This window comes from Hemitrygon akajei, unplaced genomic scaffold (genome assembly GCF_048418815.1).
Source record: "Hemitrygon akajei unplaced genomic scaffold, sHemAka1.3 Scf000103, whole genome shotgun sequence".
NCBI lineage: Eukaryota > Metazoa > Chordata > Chondrichthyes > Myliobatiformes > Dasyatidae > Hemitrygon > Hemitrygon akajei.
This window is the reverse complement of record NW_027331989.1, coordinates 145,078-159,321: the sequence shown is the minus strand read 5'-3', so window position 1 is coordinate 159,321 and position 14,244 is coordinate 145,078.

Sequence of the window (14,244 nt, the reverse complement as noted above, 5' to 3'; positions counted from 1 at the left end):
CGTGAACCTGTACCCCTCCATAACCTCCCTGTCTCACTGGAACTCACCAATGCCGAACTCCACTCAAATATGCCCTGAACCTGTACCCTGCATAACCTCCCTGTCTCACTGGAACGTACCAATGCAGAACTCCACAGAAATATGCCCTGAACCTGTACCCGCCCATAATCTCATTGTCTCACTGGAACTTACCAATGCAGAGCTCCACACAAATTTGCCCTGAACCTGTACCCCTCCATAACCACCCTGTCTCACTGGAACGTACCAATGCAGAACTTCGCACAAATATGCCCTGAACCTGCACCCTCCATAACCTCCCTGTCTCACTGGTATGTACCAATGCAGAACTCCGCACAAATATACCCTGAACCTGTACCCCTCCATAACCTCCCTGTCTCACTGGAACTCACCAATGCCGAACTCCTCTCAAATATGCCCTGAACCTGTACCCTGCATAACCTCCCTGTCTCACTGGAACGTACCACTGCAGATCTCCACACAAATATGCCCTGAACATGTACCCGTCCATATTCTCCCTGTCTCAGTGGAACGTCCCACTGCAGAACTCCACACAAATATGCATTGAACCTGTTCCCTCCATAACCTCCTTGTCTCACTGGAATGTACCAATGCAGAACTCCACCCAAATATGCCCTGAACCTCTACCCCTCCATAACCTCCCTGTCTCACTGGAACGTACCAATGCAGATCTCCACACAAATATGCCCTGAACATGTACCCGTCCATATTCTCCCTGTCTCAGTGGAACGTCCCACTGCAGAACTCCACACAAATATGCATTGAACCTGTTCCCTCCATAACCTCCTTGTCTCACTGGAATGTACCAATGCAGAACTCCACAAAAATATGCCCTGAACCTGTACCCTCCATAACCTCCCTGTCTCACTGGAATGTACCAATACAGAACTCCACAGAAATATGCCCTGAACCTGTACCCGCCCATAACCTCATTGTCTCACTGGAACTTACCAATGCAGAACTCCACACAAATTTGCCCTGAACCTATACCCCTCCATAACCACCCTGTCTCACTGGAATGTACCAATGCAGAACTTCACACAAATATGCCCTGAACCTGTACCCCTCCATAACCTCCCTGTCTCACTGGAACGCACCAATCCCGAACTCCACTCAAATATGCCCTGAACCTGTACCCTGCATAACCTCCCTGTCTCACTGGTACGTACCATTGCAGAACACCACACAAATATGCCCTGAACCTGTACACCTCCATAACCACCCTGTCTCACTGGAACGTACCAATGCAGAACTCCACACAAATATGCCCTGAACATGTACCCGTCCATATTCTCCCTGTCTCAGTGGAACGTCCCACTGCAGAACTCCACACAAATATGCCCTGAACCTGTACCCCTCCATAACCTCCCTGTCTCACTGGAACGTACCACTGCAGATCTCCACACAAATATGCCCTGAACATGTACCCGTCCATATTCTCCCTGTCTCAGTGGAACGTCCCACTGCAGAACTCCACACAAATATGCATTGAACCTGTTCCCTCCATAACCTCCTTGTCTCACTGGAATGTACCAATGCAGAACTCCACCCAAATATGCCCTGAACCTGTACCCCTCCATAACCTCCCTGTCTCACTGGACCGTCCCAACGCAGAACTCCACACAAATATGCCCTGAACCTGTACCCGTCCATAACCTCCCTGTCTCACTGGAACGTCCCACTGCAGAAGTCCACACAAATATGCATTGAACGTGTACCCTCCATAACCTCCCTGTCTCACTGGAAAGTACCAATGCAGAACTCCACACAAATATGCCCTGAACATGTACCCTCCATAAGCTCCCTGTCTCATTGGAACGTACCACTGCAGAACTCAACACAAATATGCCCTGAACCTGTACCCCTCCATAACCTCCCTATCTCACTGGATTTTACCAATGCAAAACTCCACACTAATATGCCCTGAACCTGTACACCTCCATAAACTCCCGGTCTCACTGGACCGTCACAACGCAGAACTCCACACAAATATGCCCTCAACCTGTACCCTCCATAACCTCCCTGTCTCACTGGAAAGTACCAATGCAGAACTCCACACAAATATACCCTGAACCTGTACCCCTCCATAACCTCCCTGTCTCACTGGAACTCACCAATGCCGAACTCCTCTCAAATATGCCCTGAACCTGTACCCTGCATAACCTCCCTGTCTCACTGGAACGTACCACTGCAGATCTCCACACAAATATGCCCTGAACATGTACCCGTCCATATTCTCCCTGTCTCAGTGGAACGTCCCACTGCAGAACTCCACACAAATATGCATTGAACCTGTTCCCTCCATAACCTCCTTGTCTCACTGGAATGTACCAATGCAGAACTCCACCCAAATATGCCCTGAACCTCTACCCCTCCATAACCTCCCTGTCTCACTGGAACGTACCAATGCAGATCTCCACACAAATATGCCCTGAACATGTACCCGTCCATATTCTCCCTGTCTCAGTGGAACGTCCCACTGCAGAACTCCACACAAATATGCATTGAACCTGTTCCCTCCATAACCTCCTTGTCTCACTGGAATGTACCAATGCAGAACTCCACAAAAATATGCCCTGAACCTGTACCCTCCATAACCTCCCTGTCTCACTGGAATGTACCAATACAGAACTCCACAGAAATATGCCCTGAACCTGTACCCGCCCATAACCTCATTGTCTCACTGGAACTTACCAATGCAGAACTCCACACAAATTTGCCCTGAACCTATACCCCTCCATAACCACCCTGTCTCACTGGAATGTACCAATGCAGAACTTCACACAAATATGCCCTGAACCTGTACCCCTCCATAACCTCCCTGTCTCACTGGAACGCACCAATCCCGAACTCCACTCAAATATGCCCTGAACCTGTACCCTGCATAACCTCCCTGTCTCACTGGTACGTACCATTGCAGAACACCACACAAATATGCCCTGAACCTGTACACCTCCATAACCACCCTGTCTCACTGGAACGTACCAATGCAGAACTCCACACAAATATGCCCTGAACATGTACCCGTCCATATTCTCCCTGTCTCAGTGGAACGTCCCACTGCAGAACTCCACACAAATATGCCCTGAACCTGTACCCCTCCATAACCTCCCTGTCTCACTGGAACGTCCCACTGCAGATCTCCACACAAATATGCCCTGAACATGTACCCGTCCATATTCTCCCTGTCTCAGTGGAACGTCCCACTGCAGAACTCCACACAAATATGCATTGAACCTGTTCCCTCCATAACCTCCTTGTCTCACTGGAATGTACCAATGCAGAACTCCACCCAAATATGCCCTGAACCTGTACCCCTCCATAACCTCCCTGTCTCACTGGACCGTCCCAACGCAGAACTCCACACAAATATGCCCTGAACCTGTACCCGTCCATAACCTCCCTGTCTCACTGGAACGTCCCACTGCAGAAGTCCACACAAATATGCATTGAACGTGTACCCTCCATAACCTCCCTGTCTCACTGGAAAGTACCAATGCAGAACTCCACACAAATATGCCCTGAACATGTACCTTCCATAAGCTCCCTGTCTCATTGGAACGTACCACTGCAGAACTCAACACAAATATGCCCTGAACCTGTACCCCTCCATAACCTCCCTATCTCACTGGATTTTACCAATGCAAAACTCCACACTAATATGCCCTGAACCTGTACACCTCCATAAACTCCCGGTCTCACTGGACCGTCACAACGCAGAACTCCACACAAATATGCCCTCAACCTGTACCCTCCATAACCTCCCTGTCTCACTGGAAAGTACCAATGCAGAACTCCACACAAATATACCCTGAACCTGTACCCCTCCATAACCTCCCTGTCTCACTGGAACTCACCAATGCCGAACTCCTCTCAAATATGCCCTGAACCTGTACCCTGCATAACCTCCCTGTCTCACTGGAACGTACCACTGCAGATCTCCACACAAATATGCCCTGAACATGTACCCGTCCATATTCTCCCTGTCTCAGTGGAACGTCCCACTGCAGAACTCCACACAAATATGCATTGAACCTGTTCCCTCCATAACCTCCTTGTCTCACTGGAATGTACCAATGCAGAACTCCACCCAAATATGCCCTGAACCTCTACCCCTCCATAACCTCCCTGTCTCACTGGAACGTACCAATGCAGATCTCCACACAAATATGCCCTGAACATGTACCCGTCCATATTCTCCCTATCTCAGTGGAACGTCCCACTGCAGAACTCCACACAAATATGCATTGAACCTGTTCCCTCCATAACCTCCTTGTCTCACTGGAATGTACCAATGCAGAACTCCACAAAAATATGCCCTGAACCTGTACCCTCCATAACCTCCCTGTCTCACTGGAATGTACCAATACAGAACTCCACAGAAATATGCCCTGAACCTGTACCCGCCCATAACCTCATTGTCTCACTGGAACTTACCAATGCAGAACTCCACACAAATTTGCCCTGAACCTATACCCCTCCATAACCACCCTGTCTCACTGGAATGTACCAATGCAGAACTTCACACAAATATGCCCTGAACCTGTACCCCTCCATAACCTCCCTGTCTCACTGGAACGCACCAATCCCGAACTCCACTCAAATATGCCCTGAACCTGTACCCTGCATAACCTCCCTGTCTCACTGGTACGTACCATTGCAGAACACCACACAAATATGCCCTGAACCTGTACACCTCCATAACCACCCTGTCTCACTGGAACGTACCAATGCAGAACTCCACACAAATATGCCCTGAACATGTACCCGTCCATATTCTCCCTGTCTCAGTGGAACGTCCCACTGCAGAACTCCACACAAATATGCCCTGAACCTGTACCCCTCCATAACCTCCCTGTCTCACTGGAACGTACCACTGCAGATCTCCACACAAATATGCCCTGAACATGTACCCGTCCATATTCTCCCTGTCTCAGTGGAACGTCCCACTGCAGAACTCCACACAAATATGCCCTGAACCTGTACCCCTCCATAACCTCCCTGTCTCACTGGAACGTACCACTGCAGATCTCCACACAAATATGCCCTGAACATGTACCCGTCCATATTCTCCCTGTCTCAGTGGAAAGTACCACTGCAGAACTCAACACAAATATGACCCTGAAGCTGTACCCTCCATAACCTCCCTGTCTCACTATAATGTACCAATGCAGAACTACACATAAATGTGCCCTGAACCTGTACCCCTCCATAACCTACCTGTCTCACTGGAACGTACCACTGCAGAACTCAACACAAATATGCCCTGAACCTGTAACCCTCCATAACCTCCCTGTCTCACTGGATCGTACCAATGCAGAACTCCACCCAAATATGCCCTGAACCTGTATCCCTCCATAACGTCCCTGTCTCACTGGAACGTACCAATGCAGAACTCCACAAAAATATGCCCTGAACCTGTACCCGTCCATAACCTCCCAGTCTCACTGGAACGTACCACCGCAGAACTCCACAAAATATGCCCTGAACCTGTACCCTGCATAACCTCCCTCTCTCACTGGAACGTACCAATGCAGAACTACACACAAATATGCCCTGAACCTGTAACCCTTCATAACCTCCCAGTCTCACTGGAACGCACCAATGCCGAACTCCACTCAAATATGCCCTGAACCTTTACCCTGCATAACCTCCCAGTCTCACTGGAACGTACCATTGCAGAACACCACTCAAATATGCCCTGAACCTGTACCCCTCCATAACCACCCTGTCTAACTGGAACGTACCAATGCAGAACTCCACACAAATATGCCCTGAACGTGTAACCCTCCATAACCTCCTTGTCTCACTGGAATGTACCAATGCAGAACTCCACCCAAATATGCCGTGAACCTGTACCCCTCCATAACCTCCCTGTCTCACTGGAACTCACCAATGCCGAACTCCACTCAAATATGCCCTGAACCTGTACCCTGCATAACCTCCCTGTCTCACTGGAACGTACCAATGCAGAACTCCACAGAAATATGCCCTGAACCTGTACCCGCCCATAATCTCATTGTCTCACTGGAACTTACCAATGCAGAGCTCCACACAAATTTGCCCTGAACCTGTACCCCTCCATAACCACCCTGTCTCACTGGAACGTACCAATGCAGAACTTCGCACAAATATGCCCTGAACCTGCACCCTCCATAACCTCCCTGTCTCACTGGAATGTACCAATGCAGAACTCCGCACAAATATACCCTGAACCTGTACCCCTCCATAACCTCCCTGTCTCACTGGAACTCACCAATGCCGAACTCCTCTCAAATATGCCCTGAACCTGTACCCTGCATAACCTCCCTGTCTCACTGGAACGTACCACTGCAGATCTCCACACAAATATGCCCTGAACATGTACCCGTCCATATTCTCCCTGTCTCAGTGGAACGTCCCACTGCAGAACTCCACACAAATATGCATTGAACCTGTTCCCTCCATAACCTCCTTGTCTCACTGGAATGTACCAATGCAGAACTCCACCCAAATATGCCCTGAACCTCTACCCCTCCATAACCTCCCTGTCTCACTGGAACGTACCAATGCAGATCTCCACACAAATATGCCCTGAACATGTACCCGTCCATATTCTCCCTGTCTCAGTGGAACGTCCCACTGCAGAACTCCACACAAATATGCATTGAACCTGTTCCCTCCATAACCTCCTTGTCTCACTGGAATGTACCAATGCAGAACTCCACAAAAATATGCCCTGAACCTGTACCCTCCATAACCTCCCTGTCTCACTGGAATGTACCAATACAGAACTCCACAGAAATATGCCCTGAACCTGTACCCGCCCATAACCTCATTGTCTCACTGGAACTTACCAATGCAGAACTCCACACAAATTTGCCCTGAACCTATACCCCTCCATAACCACCCTGTCTCACTGGAATGTACCAATGCAGAACTTCACACAAATATGCCCTGAACCTGTACCCCTCCATAACCTCCCTGTCTCACTGGAACGCACCAATCCCGAACTCCACTCAAATATGCCCTGAACCTGTACCCTGCATAACCTCCCTGTCTCACTGGTACGTACCATTGCAGAACACCACACAAATATGCCCTGAACCTGTACACCTCCATAACCACCCTGTCTCACTGGAACGTACCAATGCAGAACTCCACACAAATATGCCCTGAACATGTACCCGTCCATATTCTCCCTGTCTCAGTGGAACGTCCCACTGCAGAACTCCACACAAATATGCCCTGAACCTGTACCCCTCCATAACCTCCCTGTCTCACTGGAACGTACCACTGCAGATCTCCACACAAATATGCCCTGAACATGTACCCGTCCATATTCTCCCTGTCTCAGTGGAACGTCCCACTGCAGAACTCCACACAAATATGCATTGAACCTGTTCCCGCCATAACCTCCTTGTCTCACTGGAATGTACCAATGCAGAACTCCACCCAAATATGCCCTGAACCTGTACCCCTCCATAACCTCCCTGTCTCACTGGACCGTCCCAACGCAGAACTCCACACAAATATGCCCTGAACCTGTACCCGTCCATAACCTCCCTGTCTCACTGGAACGTCCCACTGCAGAAGTCCACACAAATATGCATTGAACGTGTACCCTCCATAACCTCCCTGTCTCACTGGAAAGTACCAATGCAGAACTCCACACAAATATGCCCTGAACATGTACCCTCCATAAGCTCCCTGTCTCATTGGAACGTACCACTGCAGAACTCAACACAAATATGCCCTGAACCTGTACCCCTCCATAACCTCCCTATCTCACTGGATTTTACCAATGCAAAACTCCACACTAATATGCCCTGAACCTGTACACCTCCATAAACTCCCGGTCTCACTGGACCGTCACAACGCAGAACTCCACACAAATATGCCCTCAACCTGTACCCTCCATAACCTCCCTGTCTCACTGGAAAGTACCAATGCAGAACTCCACACAAATATGCCCTGAACCTGTACCCCTCCATCACCTCCCTGTCTCACTGGATCGTACCAATGCAGAACTCCACACAAATATGCCCTGAACCTGTACCCCTCCATAACCTCCCTGTCTCACTGGAACGTACCATTGCAGAACTCCACACAAATATGCCCTGAACCTGTACCCCTACATAACCTCCCTGTCTCACTGCAACGTTCCAAAGCAGAACTCCACACAAATCTGCCCTGAACCTGTACCCTTCCATAACCTCTCTGTCTCACTGGAACGTACCAATGCAGAACATCACACAAATATGCCCTGAACCTGTACCCCTCCATAACCTCCCTGTCTCACTGGAACGCACCAATGCCGAACTCCACTCAGATATACCCTGAACCTGTACCCTGCATAACCTACCTGTCTCACTGGAACGTACCATTGCAGAACACCACACAAATATGCCCTGATCATGTACCCCTCCATAACAGCCCTGTCTCACTGGAACGTACCAATGCAGAACTCCACACAAATATGCCCTGAACATGTACCCGTCCATAACCTCCCTGTCTCAATGGAACGTCCCACTGCAGAACTCCACACAAATATGCATTGAAACTGTACCCTCCAGAACCTCCCTGTCTCACTGGACCGTCCCAACGCAGAACTCCACACAAATATGCCCTCAACCTGTACCCTCCATAACCTCCCTGTCTCACTGGAAAGTACCAATGCAGAACTCCACACAAATATGCCCTGAACCTGTACCCCTCCATCACCTCCCTGTCTCACTGGATCGTACCAATGCAGAACTCCACACAAATATGCCCTGAACCTGTACCCCTCCATAACCTCCCTGTCTCACTGGATCGTACCAATGCAGAACTCCACACAAATATGCCCTGAACCTGTACCCCTATATAACCTCCCTGTCTCACTGCAACGTTCCAATGCAGAACTCCACACAAATCTGCCCTGAACCTGTACCCTTCCATAACCTCTCTGTCTCACTGGAACGTACCAATGCAGAACACCACACAAATATGCCCTGAACCTGTACCCCTCCATAACCTCCCTGTCTCACTGGAACGCACCAATGCCGAACTCCACTCAGATATACCCTGAACCTGTACCCTGCATAACCTACCTGTCTCACTGGAACGTACCATTGCAGAACACCACACAAATATGCCCTGAACCTGTACCCCTCCATAACCTCCCTGTCTCACTGGATTTTACCAATGCAAAACTCCACACAAATATGCCCTGAACCTGTACCCCTCCATAACCTCCCTGTCTCACTGGACCGTCCCAATGCAGAACTCCACACAAATATGCCCTGAACCTGTACCCGTCCATAACCTCCCTGTCTCACTGGAACGTCCCACTGCAGAAGTCCACACAAATATGCATTGAACGTGTACCCTCCATAACCTCCCTGTCTCACTGGAAAGTACCAATGCAGAACTCCACACAAATATGCCCTGAACATGTACCCTCCATAAGCTCCCTGTCTCATTGGAACGTACCACTGCAGAACTCAACACAAATATGCCCTGAACCTGTACCCCTCCATAACCTCCCTATCTCACTGGATTTTACCAATGCAAAACTCCACACTAATATGCCCTGAACCTGTACACCTCCATAAACTCCCGGTCTCACTGGACCGTCACAACGCAGAACTCCACACAAATATGCCCTCAACCTGTACGCTCCATAACCTCCCTGTCTCACTGGAAAGTACCAATGCAGAACTCCACACAAATATGCCCTGAACCTGTACCCCTCCATCACCTCCCTGTCTCACTGGATCGTACCAATGCAGAACTCCACACAAATATGCCCTGAACCTGTACCCCTCCATAACCTCCCTGTCTCACTGGAACGTACCATTGCAGAACTCCACACAAATATGCCCTGAACCTGTACCCCTACATAACCTCCCTGTCTCACTGCAACGTTCCAAAGCAGAACTCCACACAAATCTGCCCTGAACCTGTACCCTTCCATAACCTCTCTGTCTCACTGGAACGTACCAATGCAGAACACCACACAAATATGCCCTGAACCTGTACCCCTCCATAACCTCCCTGTCTCACTGGAACGCACCAATGCCGAACTCCACTCAGATATACCCTGAACCTGTACCCTGCATAACCTACCTGTCTCACTGGAACGTACCATTGCAGAACACCACACAAATATGCCCTGATCATGTACCCCTCCATAACAGCCCTGTCTCACTGGAACGTACCAATGCAGAACTCCACACAAATATGCCCTGAACATGTACCCGTCCATAACCTCCCTGTCTCAATGGAACGTCCCACTGCAGAACTCCACACAAATATGCATTGAAACTGTACCCTCCAGAACCTCCCTGTCTCACTGGACCGTCCCAACGCAGAACTCCACACAAATATGCCCTCAACCTGTACCCTCCATAACCTCCCTGTCTCACTGGAAAGTACCAATGCAGAACTCCACACAAATATGCCCTGAACCTGTACCCCTCCATCACCTCCCTGTCTCACTGGATCGTACCAATGCAGAACTCCACACAAATATGCCCTGAACCTGTACCCCTCCATAACCTCCCTGTCTCACTGGAACGTACCATTGCAGAACTCCACACAAATATGCCCTGAACATGTACCCGTCCATATTCTCCCTGTCTCAGTGGAACTTCCCACTGCAGAACTCCACACAAATATGCATTGAACCTGTACCCTACATAACCTCCCTGTCTCACTGGAAAGTACCAATGCAGAACTCCAAACAAATATGCCCTGAACCTGTACCCGTCCATTACCTCCCTGTCTCACTGGAACGTACCACTACAGAACTCAACACAAATATGCCCTGATGCTGTACCCTCCATAACCTCCCTGTCTCACTGGAATGTACCAATGCAGAACTACACACAAATATGCCCTGAACCTGTTCCCCTCCAAAACCACCCTGTCTAACTGGAACGTACCAATGCAGAACTCCACACAAATATGCCCTGAACCTGTACCCCTCCATAACCTCCCTGTCTCAGTGGAAAGTACCACTGCAGAACTCAACACAAATATGACCCTGAAGCTGTACCCTCCATAACCTCCCTGTCTCACTATAATGTACCAATGCAGAACTACACATAAATGTGCCCTGAACCTGTACCCCTCCATAACCTACCTGTCTCACTGGAACGTACCACTGCAGAACTCAACACAAATATGCCCTGAACCTGTAACCCTCCATAACCTCCCTGTCTCACTGGATCGTACCAATGCAGAACTCCACCCAAATATGCCCTGAACCTGTATCCCTCCATAACGTCCCTGTCTCACTGGAACGTACCAATGCAGAACTCCACAAAAATATGCCCTGAACCTGTACCCGTCCATAACCTCCCAGTCTCACTGGAACGTACCACCGCAGAACTCCACAAAATATGCCCTGAACCTGTACCCTGCATAACCTCCCTCTCTCACTGGAACGTACCAATGCAGAACTACACACAAATATGCCCTGAACCTGTAACCCTTCATAACCTCCCAGTCTCACTGGAACGCACCAATGCCGAACTCCACTCAAATATGCCCTGAACCTTTACCCTGCATAACCTCCCAGTCTCACTGGAACGTACCATTGCAGAACACCACTCAAATATGCCCTGAACCTGTACCCCTCCATAACCACCCTGTCTAACTGGAACGTACCAATGCAGAACTCCACACAAATATGCCCTGAACGTGTAACCCTCCATAACCTCCTTGTCTCACTGGAATGTACCAATGCAGAACTCCACCCAAATATGCCGTGAACCTGTACCCCTCCATAACCTCCCTGTCTCACTGGAACTCACCAATGCCGAACTCCACTCAAATATGCCCTGAACCTGTACCCTGCATAACCTCCCTGTCTCACTGGAACGTACCAATGCAGAACTCCACAGAAATATGCCCTGAACCTGTACCCGCCCATAATCTCATTGTCTCACTGGAACTTACCAATGCAGAGCTCCACACAAATTTGCCCTGAACCTGTACCCCTCCATAACCACCCTGTCTCACTGGAACGTACCAATGCAGAACTTCGCACAAATATGCCCTGAACCTGCACCCTCCATAACCTCCCTGTCTCACTGGAATGTACCAATGCAGAACTCCGCACAAATATACCCTGAACCTGTACCCCTCCATAACCTCCCTGTCTCACTGGAACTCACCAATGCCGAACTCCTCTCAAATATGCCCTGAACCTGTACCCTGCATAACCTCCCTGTCTCACTGGAACGTACCACTGCAGATCTCCACACAAATATGCCCTGAACATGTACCCGTCCATATTCTCCCTGTCTCAGTGGAACGTCCCACTGCAGAACTCCACACAAATATGCATTGAACCTGTTCCCTCCATAACCTCCTTGTCTCACTGGAATGTACCAATGCAGAACTCCACCCAAATATGCCCTGAACCTGTACCCTCCATAACCTCCCTGTCTCACTGGAATGTACCAATACAGAACTCCACAGAAATATGCCCTGAACCTGTACCCGCCCATAACCTCATTGTCTCACTGGAACTTACCAATGCAGAACTCCACACAAATTTGCCCTGAACCTATACCCCTCCATAACCACCCTGTCTCACTGGAATGTACCAATGCAGAACTTCACACAAATATGCCCTGAACCTGTACCCCTCCATAACCTCCCTGTCTCACTGGAACGCACCAATCCCGAACTCCACTCAAATATGCCCTGAACCTGTACCCTGCATAACCTCCCTGTCTCACTGGTACGTACCATTGCAGAACACCACACAAATATGCCCTGAACCTGTACACCTCCATAACCACCCTGTCTCACTGGAACGTACCAATGCAGAACTCCACACAAATATGCCCTGAACATGTACCCGTCCATATTCTCCCTGTCTCAGTGGAACGTCCCACTGCAGAACTCCACACAAATATGCCCTGAACCTGTACCCCTCCATAACCTCCCTGTCTCACTGGAACGTACCACTGCAGATCTCCACACAAATATGCCCTGAACATGTACCCGTCCATATTCTCCCTGTCTCAGTGGAACGTCCCACTGCAGAACTCCACACAAATATGCCCTGAACCTGTACCCCTCCATAACCTCCCTGTCTCACTGGAACGTACCACTGCAGATCTCCACACAAATATGCCCTGAACATGTACCCGTCCATATTCTCCCTGTCTCAGTGGAAAGTACCACTGCAGAACTCAAAACAAATATGACCCTGAAGCTGTACCCTCCATAACCTCCCTGTCTCACTATAATGTACCAATGCAGAACTACACATAAATGTGCCCTGAACCTGTACCCCTCCATAACCTACCTGTCTCACTGGAACGTACCACTGCAGAACTCAACACAAATATGCCCTGAACCTGTAACCCTCCATAACCTCCCTGTCTCACTGGATCGTACCAATGCAGAACTCCACCCAAATATGCCCTGAACCTGTATCCCTCCATAACGTCCCTGTCTCACTGGAACGTACCAATGCAGAACTCCACAAAAATATGCCCTGAACCTGTACCCGTCCATAACCTCCCAGTCTCACTGGAACGTACCACCGCAGAACTCCACAAAATATGCCCTGAACCTGTACCCTGCATAACCTCCCTCTCTCACTGGAACGTACCAATGCAGAACTACACACAAATATGCCCTGAACCTGTAACCCTTCATAACCTCCCAGTCTCACTGGAACGCACCAATGCCGAACTCCACTCAAATATGCCCTGAACCTTTACCCTGCATAACCTCCCAGTCTCACTGGAACGTACCATTGCAGAACACCACTCAAGTATGCCCTGAACCTGTACCCCTCCATAACCACCCTGTCTAACTGGAACGTACCAATGCAGAACTCCACACAAATATGCCCTGAACGTGTAACCCTCCATAACCTCCTTGTCTCACTGGAATGTACCAATGCAGAACTCCACCCAAATATGCCGTGAACCTGTACCCCTCCATAACCTCCCTGTCTCACTGGAACTCACCAATGCCGAACTCCACTCAAATATGCCCTGAACCTGTACCCTGCATAACCTCCCTGTCTCACTGGAACGTACCAATGCAGAACTCCACAGAAATATGCCCTGAACCTGTACCCGCCCATAATCTCATTGTCTCACTGGAACTTACCAACGCAGAGCTCCACACAAATTTGCCCTGAACCTGTACCCCTCCATAACCACCCTGTCTCACTGGAACGTACCAATGCAGAACTTCGCACAAATATGC